The sequence below is a fragment of the Perognathus longimembris genome, chromosome 2 (genome assembly GCF_023159225.1).
Source record: "Perognathus longimembris pacificus isolate PPM17 chromosome 2, ASM2315922v1, whole genome shotgun sequence".
NCBI classification, from domain to species: domain Eukaryota; kingdom Metazoa; phylum Chordata; class Mammalia; order Rodentia; family Heteromyidae; genus Perognathus; species Perognathus longimembris.
In genome coordinates, this window is record NC_063162.1 from 89540356 (window position 1) to 89558173 (window position 17818).

Sequence of the window (17818 nt, forward strand, 5' to 3'; positions counted from 1 at the left end):
ACTTCAGTAAAACTTCATCAGATCATTTACTTGTAGCACAACAAACGTCTGACTTCAATATAGAACTTTCTACAGAATAACTCAGGAATCTGAGCAACTTGAGCTTACAGCCTGTTCTTTGACTATTGTCAAAATCCCACTAAGTTTCATCATAATATCCATTTTCCTTCCTTCCTTCCTTTCCCCCCTCTTTCTCCCCCTCCCTCCCTCCCTTCCCTCTCTCCCTCCTTTCTTTCTTTCTTTTTCAGTCCTTGGGCTTAAACTCAAGGCCTGACTGCTGTCCTTTAGCTTCTTTTCACTCAAGGCCAGCATTCTACAACTTGAGCCACACCTCCAATCCAGCTTTTTGGTAATTAATAAGAAATAAGAGTTTAATGGACTTTCCTGCCTGGATTGGCTTTGAACTATGGTCCTCAGATTTCAGCCCCTTGAGTAGCTTGAGCTACCAGGCTTGAGCTACCAACACCTGGCTGGCTTCACTTTTTTTTTTTTTTTGCCAGTCCTGGGCCTTGGACTCAGGGCCTGAGCACTGTCCCTGGCTTCTTCCCGCTCAAGGCTAGCACTCTGCCGCTTGAGCCACAGCACCGCTTCTGGCCGTTTTCTGTATATGTGGTGCTGGGGAATCGAACCTAGGGCCTCGTGTATCCGAGGCAGGCACTCTTGCCACTAGGCCATATCCCCAGCCCTGGCTTCACTTTTTAAAAATGTAATTTTATTCTTATTATAAAGGTATTGTACAGAGGGGTTGCCATTTTTTATTTTGGTGTGTGTGTGCTGGTCTGGGGCTTGAACTCAGGGCCTCACGCACTTGCTTGGCATTCTGCCTCTTGAGGCACACCTCCATTTCTGCCTTCTTGCTGGTTAATTAGAAATAAGTGTCCTTTAGACTTTTCTACCTGTTTTGAACCTCAATCCTCAGCTCTCAGACTCCTGAGTAGCTAGGATTACAGGCTTGAGCCACCAGCACCCAGCTACAGCTACAAGGTTGTCAGTGGTTTTAACCTAATGACATTATTTAGTGACTATCTGGAAATGACTTCATATTGCAAGTATTTGGACTACTTAAAAATAAGTTTTAAGCTTCTAAATTAGACTTCTACTTGTTCACTGCTGGTTCTTAGAGTACACATTGGGTGGACACCCCACCAGGCATAGAGCCTGCCCCTGAAGATATGCCTGTTAGTGTGGAACATGCAAATTCCTATCACCAGAACTCACATAGAACTCAGTGGATGAAATCATGAAGGGGGGCCTTGGTGTGTGGAGGAAAGAGCATCCCCACTGTGGGAGTTGTTCTTGGCCTTTCTCAAGAACCAGGTGTGTGGAGCACCCCCATCTTTTCTCCCTCTCTACTCCCAGGAGAGACTCCAGGGAGAAAACTTTTAGAGCCATACATGATATTCTGATAATTCTTTCTGAAACACAGTATAAAAACGTTATATTTTTGTGCCCCAAAATTGAACCAGCAAAGCTCTTTTTCCTGGGACTGGGGATATGGCCTAGTGGCAAGAGCGCTTGCCTCATCTACTTGAAGCCCTGGGTTCGATTCCCCAGCACCACATATACAGAAAACGGCCAGAAGCGGTGCTGTGGCTCAAGTGGCGGAGTGCTAGCCTTGAGCGGGAAGAAGCCAGGGACAGTGCTCAGGCCCTGAGTCCAAGGCCCAGGACTGGCCAAAAAAAAAAAAAAAAAAGCTCTTTTTCCTGAAACACCTGCTATTCATCAGTGTGGCAGGACAGGTAAAGTTACCTAGGGAAAAATCTATGAAGCAAAACTAGCTTGGTTATTTTTAGAGTCTAGAAAATGTTTGATTAATTTTAGGAAGAGCAGGAGAAAAATGTGTATGTTAGAGGATGGATACGTGTGTGTGCGTGTGTGCTGGGGATGTAGCTCAGTGGTAGAGTACTTACTAGCAAATACCAGTCCTGTCTCAAGCCCCAGGACATCATGTGGCTTTTCTTTAGTAAGTATATCTCCAAGATACTGTGTTAGTGATTTAAGGTAGATATGGTGGCACACACTGTAATCCAGCACTAGGAAGGTTGAGGTAGGATTATGAATTGAAGGCCATCCTGGGCTGCACAGACTATCTCAACAAAGCAAGCAAAACCCCTACCTCATTAGGAAATGGAGACAGCTTAAGGAAATCAACTGAACATACGACATATATTCAATTCCTTAATTTTTAACTTTTCAACTGTTAAAAAAAAAACTTCTGGAAATAACTAGTCAGGGTCCTTCCAACTCACAGAAAGGATTACATATAAAGAATTAAATTACATATATATATATATATATATATATATGAGAATGACAGCATTTTAGAATATTTGTGGCATTATAGTTACTAAGATGATATGAAATATGGGTTGTGTTTTGTTTTGTTTTTAACAAATTCCAGGACCATCAGGAATGCCTCATTCTGGGCATTTCCTTGCTCATGGCTGTAATCTTAGCTACTTGGGAGGCTCGGAAGGGAGGATTGTGGTTTGAGGAAGTCTTCTCAATCCATACCTGGGTGTGGTGATGTGTGCCTTTTATCTTAAACTTACATGGGAGGCTAAGACTGGGAGGATCACAGACCCAGGCCAGCCCAGGCAGAAAAGTCTGTGAGACTTCACCTTAATGAAAAGAAACGACACATACCTGCCTTTTCATGGCCCAGGCTCATGCCTGGGCAGGAAGTAAGACCCTGTCTCAATAATAACCAGTGCAAAATAAAAGGGTTGAGGACAAAGCTCAGCAGTAGGTGTGATTTTGAACAGACTAGCAACAACGGTATGTGAATTCAAAAGGCTCTAGGCCAGATGAGGTGGCTCATGCCTGTAATCCCAGCACTTTGGCCACTGAGGGAGAAGGATTTCACTGCGTAGTGAAACCCCATCTCAAACAACACAGTTGAATGTGTTGAGTATGTGATGTGAACTTTGCAAACAAACAAAAAAAAATCACAGGAGCTCAGAAAATTCCTTGAAGACCAGAGAGAAGAAACCATGGTGAACAAAATTTATTCCTTAGAGAGATATTTGAGCAATTCTGGTTTGCTTTATTGCATCTCCCTCTTCCCCCGATTTTTCAAATTTTCATGATGAGCATATCCTATTCCCTTTCTTTTTCATCCCCATCCCATCCCATCCCTCACCTCCTCATTCCCCTGTGCCAGGTTCTGAGACACAAGTATGTATAACAGAGGCCTCTGAGGATGCAGTACACATACCTTAGGACTTCTGAAGTGCACCTATAGACACACTGAAGGATTCCTTTCCCAAACCACCAAGGACAGGAGCAGAACAGAGGGGGCTATTCTGATATTGCTTACCATCACCACCAAAACTGCCACCACCACTTCACCATCACCATCAAAATTACCATCACAATCACCAACACCATCCCTGATCAGCACCATCACCTCCACCACTCTGCCATCATTGTCACTACCACTTTATCATCATTTTCACCAGCACCATCATCAATCACCACCACCACTATCACTACCACCACTATCATTATCACTACCACCATCATTGCCACTCCTTCACCACAACCATTAGCATCATCACTAACACCATCATCGCCACCCCTTCACCACAACCATCATCACCATCACCACTACCATCTACTCCTCTTTGGAATGTTCCCATGAAAGGCAGCCTGTGAGTTGTGGACACCATTGAACGGACACTCCCTTCCGTATAGAAATGTGATCACCAGATGGTGGCATCTGATTGGAGGTGCATATGAGGAAGCACAATCTGCCTTGGATCCACTCCAGTGGTGGTGGATACAGGCTGTGTCTGTGTAGCAGGGCAGCGAATCTCCCCTAGGGCAATTTGCCTCTGGGCTCCTGACACATGCCCATTTTGGCTCCCTCAGAACTGGATGTGTGCTCTTGATCCCATGCAACTTGGTGGCCCCTGGTGACTGAGACCCCACCCATCTGCTTTTTCTCCTGAACTCTCTCGTTGCCACTGGGAACAACTCCTGTGGCTCTTGATAAGGACCCTGAAGGTCCACTGGCCTGCAGACAAAAGTGGTTCATATTTCAGGCTCAATAGCTGTAAGGAGATGAAAGCCTCACCACCTCCCTGGCCTTGACTTCAGCTTTCTTACTGTTCCTTTTTCCTTTTTTGTTGGTCCCAGAGGTTGCTTTCAAAAAACAGCTGAATTAAGCTCAAGACACAAAGAGAAAAAAAGAAAGAAAAAATTGAAAAGATAAGTAAGCGTCAAGAAATTTGGGAGAAAAAAAAAAAAGCCTTATGAACAGAAGTCTGACCTCAGCTGACTCAAATAAGGTGTTCATTACCGAACAATTAGAACCACCTACACAGGACAAAGTGAATTTGTAATCAACAGGTAGTAATAGCAGAACCCCTGGCACAGCCAAGAAGCATTAGAGTGGATTATCCACGAAGAGAGGATTAGAAAGAGCGAGACCCAGAACCTAGCAAAGGCAACCCCAGCGGGCCAGCTGGCTAATGTTTGAGATAATAATTCCAAACATATTAAAATAAATTGTGAGAAAGAAAAGGCTGAAGGCAATGAAAGCATGCTTCACACGATACTGTATATTGTGGATGAAATCATGCACATTTACAATAATCGCTTCCCCCAGAGGTGGCAGTAAAGGAGGCACCAGCAGAGAGCAGTAGAATGCAGTCACAAAGTGCTCCACGTGCTAGCAGAAGTTGTTCAGGGCTGGCTGGGGTAGGGGAGACTGAAAATAGGAACCTGCCTAATGGAAACCTCTCTGGTCCTGTTTTTCTACGGCCGGAATGTTATTTCATAATGTCTAAATGGAAAGGTTAGACAACTTCTACCATCTTGGATGGGGTCCTCAGTTGCCTCAAATGGTAGAGTCAGAGAGACATGCTTCTCTTTCCTCTCTTCTGAGGGAGGGTCTCAAAATAAGGATGGTCAAACCCTTTCCAGTCTTTGGCTATAAGGGAAGGAGAACAGTTTCAAGCTGACAAAGGTCATAGTGAGCATTTTCATCTTTCTCTATTCTGAGTTTGTCCCATGGTTTATCTTTTTTTTTTTTTTTTTTTTTTTTTTTTGCCAGTCCTGGGCCTTGGACTCAGGGCCTGAGCACTGTCCCTGGCTTCTTCCCGCTCAAGGCTAGCACTCCGCCACTTGAGCCACAGCGCCACTTCTGGCCTTTTCTGTATATGTGGTGCTGGGGAATCGAACCTAGGGCCTCGTGTATCCGAGGCAGGCACTCTTGCCACTAGGCTATATCCCCAGCCCCCATGGTTTATCTTGAGTGTCCAACAATCTCTCTTGCTCTCTCTATTTCTTTCTCTCTTTCTCTCTCTCCTACTTGAGGAAGCCTTCTTCCAAGAAATCTTTTTTCAAATTTAAATATTCCTTGTATAGGGTGACTCTCAAATTTCCTTAAAAGCTGGTGTGTTACAAGCCTTGGTTTGGCAAGGTGCCAGTGGTATATGCCTGTAATCTTATCTACCCAGGAAGCTGAGATCTGAAGATCATAGCTTAAAGCCAGGCTGGGCAGGAAAGTCCGTGACACTGTTATCTCCAGTTAACCAGCAAAAAGTCAAAAGTGGAGCTGTTGCTCAAAGTGGTAGAGTGCTAGCATGGAGCAAAAAAGACCCAGAGACAGCCCTGAATTCAAGCCCCAATGTCAGCACCAAAAACAAAAAAGTGTTGGTTTCCAGCTTAGAGTGTGTGTGTGTGTAGGCTTTGAACTAGAGCCTAGTGGGTTCTCTGTACATTGGGACATGTCCTTGAAGGGGACAACATGCAACCCCATTGCTTCTGCTTTGTCTTCATGCCTCAGCTCTGAGGAGAACCTACAAGGCTCCAGGGCAGGCTTCTCTCTGCCACAGTTTTCCAGCACAGTGACCTGCCTTGCTATGTCTGGACTAGCTAATCACAGACTGAAGCCTCCAAAACCGTGAGGCAAAACCTTTTCTCTATGGATTTATCATCTCAGGTATTCATTATTGTAATAGAGAGCTTACTGACACATTCTCTGTAACTGTCTCCATTTTCAGTGGAAGTTAGTGATGTGCAGAACCAGGCCTTCATTGAAAAGTGACTAGGCCAAAGTTTCCTGTGCTTACAACAGACTCCTTTTTAGATGTCTTCTTCATGAAGTTTGAAATCCATGTATGCTTAACTTCCAAGTAACTGATGGTATCTTAAAGATACCATCCTTTCTGACCTGATCTGAGGCAGTGCAATGAGTCCTCACTTCCACCTTCCTACCTTCCTTCCTTCCCACCTTCCTTCCTATCTTATTTTCCTCCCTCCCTCCCTCCCTCCCCTCCCTCCCCTCCCTCCCTCCCTTCCTCCCTTCCTTCTTTCCTTCCTTCCTTCCTTCCTTCCTTCTTTCCTTCCTTCCTTCCTTCCTTCCTTCTTGTTAAGTACCTAAGTTATAGTAGGAACTGTTCAATGTGAACAAAATGTGATTGTCTTCTAGACTTCTTGATTTACTGGAGAGGCAGATATACAATGAATAATTAAGAAAAATATGAAGCACTTTCATGAGACTTTATGGGAAGTCCCGAGATAAAGTTCTCTTGGTTGCCTTTGTAACAAGTTGGATAAGAAATGTACTCACTGCCTTACATATGAAACTGTAAGCCCTCTGTACATCATTTTTACAATAAAGGAATAAAAAAAGAGCCTCTGTTGAAGAGAACTCAAAAGAATTCTCTATAGAGGATCTGAACATGAATTTACCTTGAAGACAAAATAAGGAGCCAGAAATGAAGGATATATGTGGGAAGGACATGCAGGAAAGAGCAAAAAGCAAATGTACATTCAAGATCCTGGAGAGATGCGAGAGCCTGCTCTGTTCAGAAAGCAGCAGGCAGCCTGTGTTGTCTGGCTCGTCAGTGTGTGAGGTTGGAAGGAGCCAGGGAGGAATGGAGGGAAGATGGAGGAGACATAGAGGAAAATTGCCAGGAGCCAGATCAAGCCCAGTGGCCAAAGAATTTGGCCATGGGAGTTTTCTGGATAGCAAGTATGGTGTTCCTTGTGTTAATTATGCTCACACATTGTCTTCCTTCCAGTTAATTACAGCTTCCCATGTATTTCAGTGTTCTTTCTGTATGATGGTTATTTATCTAGTTGGTCTTGATTGAAGTTGATAGAAGAGACCCTCATGAGGGTGTTATATAAAAATTTACCTCTTTCAGATTTCTTAAGGTATCCATCCAAGTTCAGCCTTCCAAAGTTTTGTGACTCTCTAGCAAGATTTAGCCTAGAAAATTAGGGATCTGGACCCATTCAGATAAAATATAAAACTAAATTGTATCCACAGCTTTGCCAACATATTGCCCTGTAAGCATGAAACTCTGCAGGAGACTATATCTTTGTAAGGACTAAGAAAAGGCAATATAAGTCAAGCACTGGTGGCCATGTTTGTAAGTGTGACTACTCAGAAGGTGGAGATCTGGAGAACCAAAATTCAAAGCCAGCTAGAGGAAAAGTCCAAGAGATATCTCCAATTAAACAACAAGAAGCCAGGCTGGAGGTATGGCTCAAGTGATAGAAAGACAGCCATGAGCCAGAAAGTTGCCAGCCTGTGCACTAGGAAGGAAGGGAAGGAGGAAGGAAGGGAAGGGGGAGGGAAGGGAAGGGGGATGAAAGGAAAGGGGGAGGAAAAGGAAGGGGGAGGAAAGGGAAGAGGGAGGAAAGTGAAGGGGGAGGAAAGGGAGGAAAAAAGGAAGGAAAGATAATTCATTAGACTCAGTCTACTAATTTAATATTTCAGAACAGAATTTTTTATTTTTTATTTAAGTAGTTGAACAAAGGAGTTGCCATTTATCAAAGCACTTCATGAATGTACTGCATCTTGATCAGTGTCATCTCTTTCAACATTCTTATCTATCTCCCCTACCCACCCCCTTCCCTTACCTTCTGAATTTTGTAGGATATACATTGAATTCTTGACTAGATTCTCCCCCTCTTCTCTTAATTCATTTATCCCTTTTTCTTTGACCGCATCCAAGTATCTGCTTCTTAGCATTTATTTCATTGAACTATGACTTTGCCTTTCTAAGGAATTATATGAGATCCTGTTGCATCTACCATATTTCAGTTAATACATTTGTACACACTTCCAAACCACCCAATGTACATACTTATAAGTTCCAAGCTAAACCTAGCTTTCACATTTAAAGGAAAATATTCATCCTTTGTCTCTCTGGACCTGACTTATTTTACTTACCATAAATTTTCCAGGTCTTTTTTATTTAAAAGTATATTTTTATGGAATGATGATTGTTGAAACACAATGAAATGATGAAATACCCTTGCTATGCTCAAGGACAGGCCACAGAGAAAGGAGGTGCCCGCAGCTGCTCTGTCTCTCATGAGATGCCATCTCTTCGGCTCTGAGATTTATTCCCTTCCATAATCTGAACGATCACATTTTCCTCACAGGGCTCCAAAGTCAAGTGCAGACATTCTACTTTGTTTCCACGGCGGTCCCCTGGAAACCCCCTTGTGAAGTAAAGCATGACCAAGGGGTGTATATTTTCTTGTAGCATATTTTCTCATAAGGATGATGTTCTATTGGGCGAAGCGAGTTGAATCACTAAACAAGGCTTCAAATTCAGTAACCCATTATTATACTCTAAAATGTCCCAGAGAAACAGATACACAGCAACGGTCAGACTTTAGCATGCTTTAAAAAATGACCTTCCAAGTTCTATGGAACAGGTACATGTGCACAGTACTGAGACTAAGCAAAAGCAGAAAGAGGAAAGGCACTCTTAACAGTCAACCCCATGTAAGAACAATGCCCTTGTTGCTAGTAATCTATGGTAATAGAATTGTTCTTTTTATAATTTGGAATAATTTGGGGAGAAACTGATTTGATAGCCCATACCTTCCAAAGTTCTCTATGAAAAATAGGCATTGAGAATAATTCAACATTTGTATTCCCCCTTAAAATACGATTAGTCTTTTCCCACAAAGACACCAGTCTGAATATTTAAGGTGCCATGAAGGATTCAGAGCACAGAGGTTGCATATTTCTCCTCTAATTTATTTTTGTTCTATGATTCAATGTCACCTCTACCTTACTTCCCTTCTTCTCTGAGAAGGACAATTGGGAAGAGAGAAAAGCAGAGCTGGGAAATGCTTATCTCCTTATTTCTTCACTTCTTTCTTAGTAGAAGGCATTTTGGGGCTGTTGCTCAGAATAGTCCACAGGATCTTGCTATCCATAAGAAACTCAGTTGATACTGAGATGGGCATTAACCTGAACAGACAGGATTCAAACTTTCCAACAATGATGATTACTTCTTTTACTAAACGGATGAAACCATCTCAAGACAAGAGACCTAATAGGATCCCACAACTGTAAATAATAAAAAGTGCGAAGGAGTTCTGAAGAGTAGCACTTTTTAGCAGAAGTATTGTGGCAATTAAACTTTCCTTTGGTGCCTGTCTAAATCTTCTTTTCTGCCTACAAAGAACAAATTGTATTGGGGGCTGTATGAAATCCTCCAGTGCTATTTATGGTGTGTGACTATTGTGCATAGCAAGGAATTGACTAGAGTTTTTTCCTGTGTCAGTATATTATAAAACATTAATACATTAATAGAAATGACTGAGAGTGAAGAGATCATTTTTTACTCATATGCAGAGTAAAGCAGAAGTTTCTCTCCTGTACTGTAATTCTTATTTCTCCCAGTAGATGACAGTATTGTATAAAACAGTCTTATTATCGGGGCTTGAATACTACAATAAAAACTATTTTCAGTCCATAGATCTCTCCCTTCCAAGGGTCAGATCATAGGAATGAGGTGGGCAATAAATGGTATTACCTTCTGAGCTACAATGCAAATAGTAGATGACATTGATGGGAAAATCCTTTTTACATTTCAGTATGTGTGTATTTGGACATTCCCCAGCCAGAGGCTTTTATCCACCTTAACAGTACTTGAAAGGTTAGCCCTCTTTTTCCATCCACCTCCAAATTTAACGACCTTTGATTTAAAAAAAAAGGGAGGGGGGTCTGAGATACAGCCTGAGCTATGTTTCTATCATTTCTCTCCATGGTATTCCACTCTGAGATAAAGCTATGAAGTGAATGAATGGTTAGCACCATTTTTTAAAAAGCATATATCCTTTGCTTGTTTATATCTGAAGAACTAGAATTGCATGATGGAATGATCAGGATTCTCATTTTGGGACTTTTTTTTCCACTCATTACTGGGTCTAAGTCCCAGGTTCCTGGTCAGGGAGAAATGGGGTCAGTAGTAAATTCTAATCCTGTGCTCAAAGGATTAGATGTTTTCCCACACAGCCTGCTGACAGAACGGAAACTCCATAAATGGTAGTTGTTGGTATTAAAATCTACATTGCTACAGGGTCAGAGTAATTGGAAAATAAATAATTCAATGGTTAAATTGTGGTATTGTTCAATCTTCCAATATTGCCTTGAGCTGAAAAAAGATATTTTGTTCCAGCCTTGAAATGGGATTGGATTTACTTCTTACAGTCTGGAACCTAGACATCACATCAAATTAATGTCCTGGAGAACGGTCTTTACCGGAAGCCAAGTGCTGTTTTACAAGGAAGATACTGACTGCTTACCCACATGAGTTTGGGGTGGCGGGGGGCGGGGGTGGTTATTTGCTCAGCATGGCAATGGTGAGTCACGACTTCACATCCAAATGGTTCTTATAAATCCTATGACTCAACACACCCATTTTCCAGAGAGGAAATCTCCATTTCAGCAGTTGTTTAAAAAAAAATGGAACGTATACAAAGTTGCCAGATTTACCTTGCATATACTCTTCACTCAACTCCTCTAATAATACCTTCTATAATCATAATAAATTAGGTAAAGGAATAAAACAGGTACAAAACTATTAAATATTAACCTTGCAACTTGTTAAAGGAATGCAGCCTTCCCTAGGGACTTCTGGCAGGGTTTAAAAATGAATCTCTGTTAAACCTTGCTATAAATGTTAATTTCATGATGTACATACTCCTTGGTTTTGTTTGTTTCCTTTTAATGATTTGAGCTGTTGGGAACAAGTTAACTCAACCACTGGAGTGGAAGTTCCAGATCCCTTCCATGCCTGACTGCCCTTGGCAAACAACTGCCTCCAAGATAACCAGATGTGCTTTCGACCCATCACTTCCCTATAAGAGAAGAGTAGTTAGTGCAAGGACCTCTGTAACTGAAGCCACAACTTCAGTTGTGACGGCCCCATTCCAGCCACGACTGCTTCAGACAGCTTGGAGAGCTTTAGCCATCACAAGCACAAGTGAGCTCTAGATGAAATGACACTGCTCATTCTGTAGCTTTTCTCACTCAGCACAGGAAAGAAAATACCTTCCCAGTGGCTCAACATCAAGGCTTATGATTGGTGCCTGGTAGAGCCTGATTAGTCTTATGCAGAACTTGTGATTGGGGGAACTAGAACCGGTGCTGTGATTACAATCCTATTTGTGTATATCTGTGCAAATCACAATCCCATTTGCATGCTACACCCCCTTCTGACCAAGCTACTCTACATAAATCTCCAGATGGGGCTATGTGGGCAGTCCCACTGGTTTGGTAGCACTGCAAGGAATGCCTCTTTCCCCCACAGCCCCACCAGCAGAACAGGCTATTGTACTTTTCAGTTACTGGGACTCTAATACGTGAGAATGGTCTCTCAGTGTTGTACGAATTTACATTTCTCTCTGAGTGAATTTGAATATTATTTCATATAGTTTTGTTGATGGTGATTTTTATATCTGTTTGTGTGTGTGTGCACACACATACACTGTCTATTCATATCTTCCTCTTATTTTTTGGTGGATTTTTAGTATTTTTATCATAGTGTTTTCCCATGGAGGTTTTGGTGGTATCAGAATTTGAACCCAGACTTTGTGCTCCTTTACGTTGCTTACCCTGCTGGAACTCGACCACTTGATCCACAACACCTGCTGAGCTTTCTGCTAATTATTTTGGAGTAAGAGTCTGGGGACTGTTCTGGCTGAGCTGGCCTCTAACTATTGTCCTCCAGATCACAACCTCTTGAGTAGCAAAGATTATAGGTAGAGGCCACCAGCACCTCACTCAGATTTAAATAAATATAAATATACACACACACACACACACACACACAGAGTCAGGACTAAGTCATAGGACTTAAATACACATACTACACACTCACATCTGAACACATACATACAAAGGCTGTTTTTCTCCCTTTGTATTCTTCTGAGTTTAAGTCTGGAGGGGATGTCGGATTTTGATTGGCTTTTCCAGATGTGTGGAAAGCATGTGATTTTTTCATCCCTTAAGTCTGAAAATTTACTGTATGATATTAATAGAATTCCTAATATTAAATTGCAGGGGTCCCTGCACCCCAGGTGCTCTCCCAACCAGCGGGAGAGGCGAGGAAGCGCACCCCGCCGGGGGTGAACCCAGAATAGGTAACGAGCCGCGAGTCGCCGGCACTCAGCCCAACCCAACCTTTCGCCGGGAGTTGGACAATCAGACGACTTGGGAGAAGTTCAAGACTGCTCTCAGTTTAGTGGTGTGGACCGGATCTTAAGTATGGGCAATGGCAGGAAGAGGAGGGTGTAACATACCTAGCCAGGGGCTATGATTGGCGGTCAGAGCTGTCAAGGGCAGAAGGCCATGGGACCTCCCTAACAGGACCCAAACAGGACTACCCCCAGGTCACTGCCAGCAGCCATCTTGCTGCACATGGTCTTAAGGCTGGGAGGCGTGGCCAGCTAGAGCTGCCTTTCCAGTTCCGGACCCAGAAGGCAGGCGGGGCTAATGGGGATCCCTCTTCCGGGAGGCGGTGCAAGGAAGCACGCCCCCAGGGACTGAGGCAGGCGGGGCTCTTCAGGGCCTCACTCCTGAGGCGCGGACAGGCGGGGCCAGTCGGTGTGCCCCACATCTCCCCCTTTTTTGTTTTTTTAATAAGCAGGTGGATGTCCTACTCGAGAATGCACCTGTCTTAGGTTGTTCCCCCCTTGAGGAATCTTACCCGTCTTTGGCTGACCATCCTAGCTCTTCCGGCCATCCTACTTGTGAGGCTTGCCAGCCCCAGCAAAGGAACTCAGGGGGAGAGGGGCCTGCGCATAAGAGGAGGCCCTGCTATTTCTGCCTCATGCCTGTACACTCCGGTAGACTGCACATCCTGGTAGGGGCCATGACCAACCTCATAGGGTTCCCAAATGGCTAAAAGCAGCATAATGCTGCCAGACCACCATTGACTGGACAGCTCTGGCTCATTGCTTAAGAACTAGGGGAAGCCTATTTGCCCTAGCATGGGTCAGGTGTAAATACAGAGGCAATATAAGCACAGGGGCAAATGGGAACACAAAGGTCATGGGGGGTCTCTCCCACGAAGGGGAGAGGATAGGGGAGCCACCCATCTGGCTCAGTCCAGGGAAGGTTGGAGTTTAGTCCGTCCTCACCACTGCTCAAGGTGGGCAGGCAGCACCATCCCCCATCTCTGATGGTGGGGTAGAAACAGATCCAGGCCATGTCAGTTCTGGAGGTCCACGGCAGCCAAGGTGCCAGCGATCCATTCCAGTTCTTGGGCAAAGCTGTAGGCGATATTGCCACAGAAACATTGCGCCACAAAAGACACTGAGGTAGAGTCCAAGAAACAAACAGCAGGCAGGGCTGGGCACTGGAAGGAAGGGAGGCTGGCTGTCGCCACTGTCGTCCACCACTGACACACGCAGACAGGCCTCCCGTGGTTCCAGGGAGGAGCAGGAAGAGATCTATCTCGGTCTTTTTCTTTATTTCTGGGGAGAACAAAGATCGTACCTCAAGAGAGAGAGAGAGCTCTTGGGTTCTGGTGAACAATATCTTAGGTCTCTAGCAGCTATCCAAATTGGGCTTGTTTCCCCAATCAGGAAAACACATCCGAAACCCCTTCCCACGCTAATAAGCAGGTCAGGACCTCGCCATGATCCAGTAAAGGGGTTCTTCCATCGGACTTGCACCTTTTTTTTTTCTTTCAAATTTTTATTATCAAACTGATGTACAGAGAGGTTACAGTTTCATACGTTAGGCATTGGATACATTTCTTGTACTGTTTGTTACCTTGTCCCTCATACCCCCTTTCCCTCCCTCCCCCCCCCCCCCCCGGAGGTGTTTAGTTCACTTACACCAAACAGTTTCGCAAGTATTGCCTTTGTAGTTGTTTGTCTTTTTTTACACTGTGTCTGTCAAATTTGGTATTCCCTTTCAATTTCCTACTTCCAATACCAGTATACACGATGTCCAATATACTCAGATAAGATTACAGAGATAGTGTAGGTACAACCACAGGAAGGTGATACAAGAACATCATCAATAATAGAAGCTACAGATACACATGGGACGTTGAAAGTAGTTACAACTGTGATATAACAATTGTCTCCATAACATGGAGTTCATTTCACCAAGCATCATCTTATGTGTTCATAAGGGTATAGCTATTGGGCCTTGTGATGCTCTGCTATAACTTGCCTAAACCTGTACTAATTATTCGCAATAAGGGAGACCATAGAGTCTATGTTTCTTTGGGTCTGGCTCACTTCACTTAGTATAATTTTTCCAAGTCCTTCCATTTCCTTACAAATGGGACAATGTCATTCTTTCTGATAGAGGCATAAAATTCCATTGTGTATATGTACCACATTTTCCTGATCCATTCGTCTACTGAGGGGCATCTGGGTTGGTTCCAGATTCTAGCTATGACAAATTGTGCTGCGATGAACATTGTTGTGCTGGTGGCATTACTGTGATTTTGTTTGTGGTCTTTTGGATAGATACCCAAAAGTGGGGCTGCTGGGTCATAGGGAAGTTCTATATTTAGCCTTCTGAGGAATCTCCATACTGCTTGCCAGAGTGGCTGAACCAGTTTACATTCCCACCAACAATGAAGTAGGGTTCCCTTTTGGCCACATCCCCTCCAACAATTGTTATTGTTAGTTTTCTTGATATATGACATTCTTAATGGGGTGAGATGGAATCTCCATGTTGTTTTGACTTGCATTTCTTTTATGGCCAGTGATGTAGAGCACTTTTTCATATGTCTCTTGGCCATTCTCATTTCCTCATCAGAGAAGTCTCTTTGTAAGTCTTTAGCCCACTTGATGAGGGGGCTATTGGTTGTTTGCGGTTTTGTTTTGGAAGAAGGTAATTTTTTTAGTTCTGCATATATTTTAGAGATGAGGCCTTTGTCTGTTGAATGTCCAGTAAAGATCTTCTCCCAGTCTGTGGGCTTTCTGTTTATCTTGCGAGCTATGTCCTTTGCCGTGCAGAAGCTCTGCAGTTTGATGCAGTCCCATTTGTCCAACCTTTCTTTGATTTGTAGCCTTTCTGGGCCTTTATTAAGGAAGTTCCGTCCTGCGCCAAGGAGCCCAAGTGTTTCTCCTACTCCTTCCTTTAGTGTTTTCAGGGTGTCTGTTTAGATTTCGAGGTCTTTAATCCATTTGGAATTGATTTTGGTGCAGGGTGATATATAAGGATCTAGTTTTAGTTTGTTGCATGTGTTGAGCCAGTTTTGCCAGCACCACTTGTTAAAGAGGCTATCTTTCTTCCATACTATTGTTTTAGCTCCTTTATCAAAGATTAAGTAGGTGTAGTTCTGTGGGTTCATTTCTGGGTCTTCAATTCTGTTCCATTGGTCTTCAGACCTGTTCCGGTGCCAATACCAAGCTGTTTTAATTACTATAGCTTTATAATACAGCTTGAAGTTGGGTATTGTAATTCCTCCAGCACTGTTCTTTCTGCTTAGGAGCATTTTTGCCATTCTAGGTCTTTTATTGTTCCATATGAATTTCTGGATTGCTTCCTCTATTTCATTAAAGAATGGTGTTGGGATATGAATGGGTATTGCATTGAATTTGTAGATAGCCTTTGGCAATATTGCCATTTTGATTATATAAATCCTCCCAATCCAGGAGCATGGGAGGTTTTTCCATTTCCTTAGTTCTGCCTTAATTTCATTTTTCAAGCTTTTAAAGTTCTCATCAAAGAGGTCTTTCACTTCTTTGGTTAAGGTTATTCCTAGGTATTTTATGTTTTGGGGGGCTATTGCAAAAGGAGTTGCTTTTCTGATTTCAACCTCGGTCTTCGGGTCGTTAGCATAGAGAAAGGCCGCTGATTTTTGAAGGTTTATTTTATATCCTGCAACTTTGCCAAAGTTTTGGATCAGCTCTAGTAGCTTGGGGGTAGAGTCTATGGGATTCTTTAGGTATAGGATCATGTCATCTGCGAAGAGAGAAAGTTTAGCTTCATCTTTTCCTATTTGGATCCCCTTTATATTTTCTTCTTGCCTAATTGCTCTGGCTAAGAATTCTAGTACTATGTTGAAGAGTAGGGGAGAGAGTGGACATCCCTGCCTTGTTCCTGATTTTAAAGGGAATGGCTTTAGTTTTTCACCCTTTAGAGTTATGCTTGCTGTTGGTTTGTCATAAACTGCCTTGATTATATTCAGGTATGTTCCCTGGAATCCCAGTTTTTCCAGGGCTTTTAGCATAAATGGGTGCTGGATTTTATCGAATGCTTTTTCCGCATCAAGAGATTAAACCATGTGGTTCTTTACCTTGCTCTGGTTGATGTGGTAAATTACATTAATTGACTTGCATATATTAAACCAACTTTGCATCCCTGGGATGAATCCAGTTTGATCGTGGTGTATGCTTTTTTTGATTACCTGTTGAAGTCGATTGGCCAGAATCTTGTTGAGAATTTTTGCGTCTATGTTCATCAGGGAGATCGGTCTGTAGTCCTCTTTCCGTGATGAGTCTTTGCCTGGTTTTGGGATGAGGGTTATACTGGCTTCATAGAATGAGTCTGGTAGTGAACATTCTCTTTCAATTTCATTGAAGAGTTTGAGAAATATTGGTGTGAGTTCTGTTTTGAAGGCCTTGTAGAATTCTGCAGTGAATCTGTCTGGACCTGGGCTTTTCTTGGATGGGAGATCATTTATGGCTGTATCTATTTCAATACTGGATATGGGTCTGTTTAGAAGGTTTAAGTCTTCATGGTTGAGTTTGGGGATATCAATTTTTCTAGGAAATCATCCATTTCTTCCAGGTTCTCGAATTTGTTGGCATAAAGGTTTGCAAAATAGTCCCTTATTATTTTCTGAATTTCGGTTATTTCTGTGGTGATGTTACCTGTTTCATCTCTTATCTTGTTTATTTGAGTGTGCTGCCTTCGTTTTTGGTCAGGTTTGCCAGGGGTCTGTCTATCTTGTTGATTTTTTTCAAAGAACCAACTTTTTGTTTTGTTGATTCTTTCGATGGTTTTTTTTTGTCTCTAATTGATTTAATTCTGATTTGATTTTAATTATTTGCTTCCGTCTATTGACTTGGGGTTTGGCTAGCTGTTCTCTCTCAAGGAAATTAAGGTGCTTCCTTAAATTACTGAGTTGCTGTTTCTCCAGTTTGTTGATGTATGTACTCAGAGATACAAATTTTCCTCTGAGTACTGCCTTTGCTGTGTCCCAAAGGAGCTGGTACTTTGTGTCCTCAACTTGGTTGAAGTCCATAAACATTTGAATTTCCGTTTTAATTTCTTCAATGACCCACTGATGGTTCAGCAGTATGTTGTTTAGTCTCCATGAATTGTAGGATTTTCTGTGGTGGCTGTTTGAGTTGAGCTCTAATTTCATTCCATTGTGGTCTGAGAGAATGCAGGGAATGTTTTTGATACTTCTGAATTTGTACAGATTTTCTTTGTGCCCTAAGATGTGATCTATTTTGGAGAATGTTCCATGCGCTGTGGAGAAGAATGTGTATTCTGTTGTTGCTGGGTGGAATATTCTGTAGATGTCGGTTAAGTCTACTTGGTCTATGCAATTATTAAGATCTATGGTTT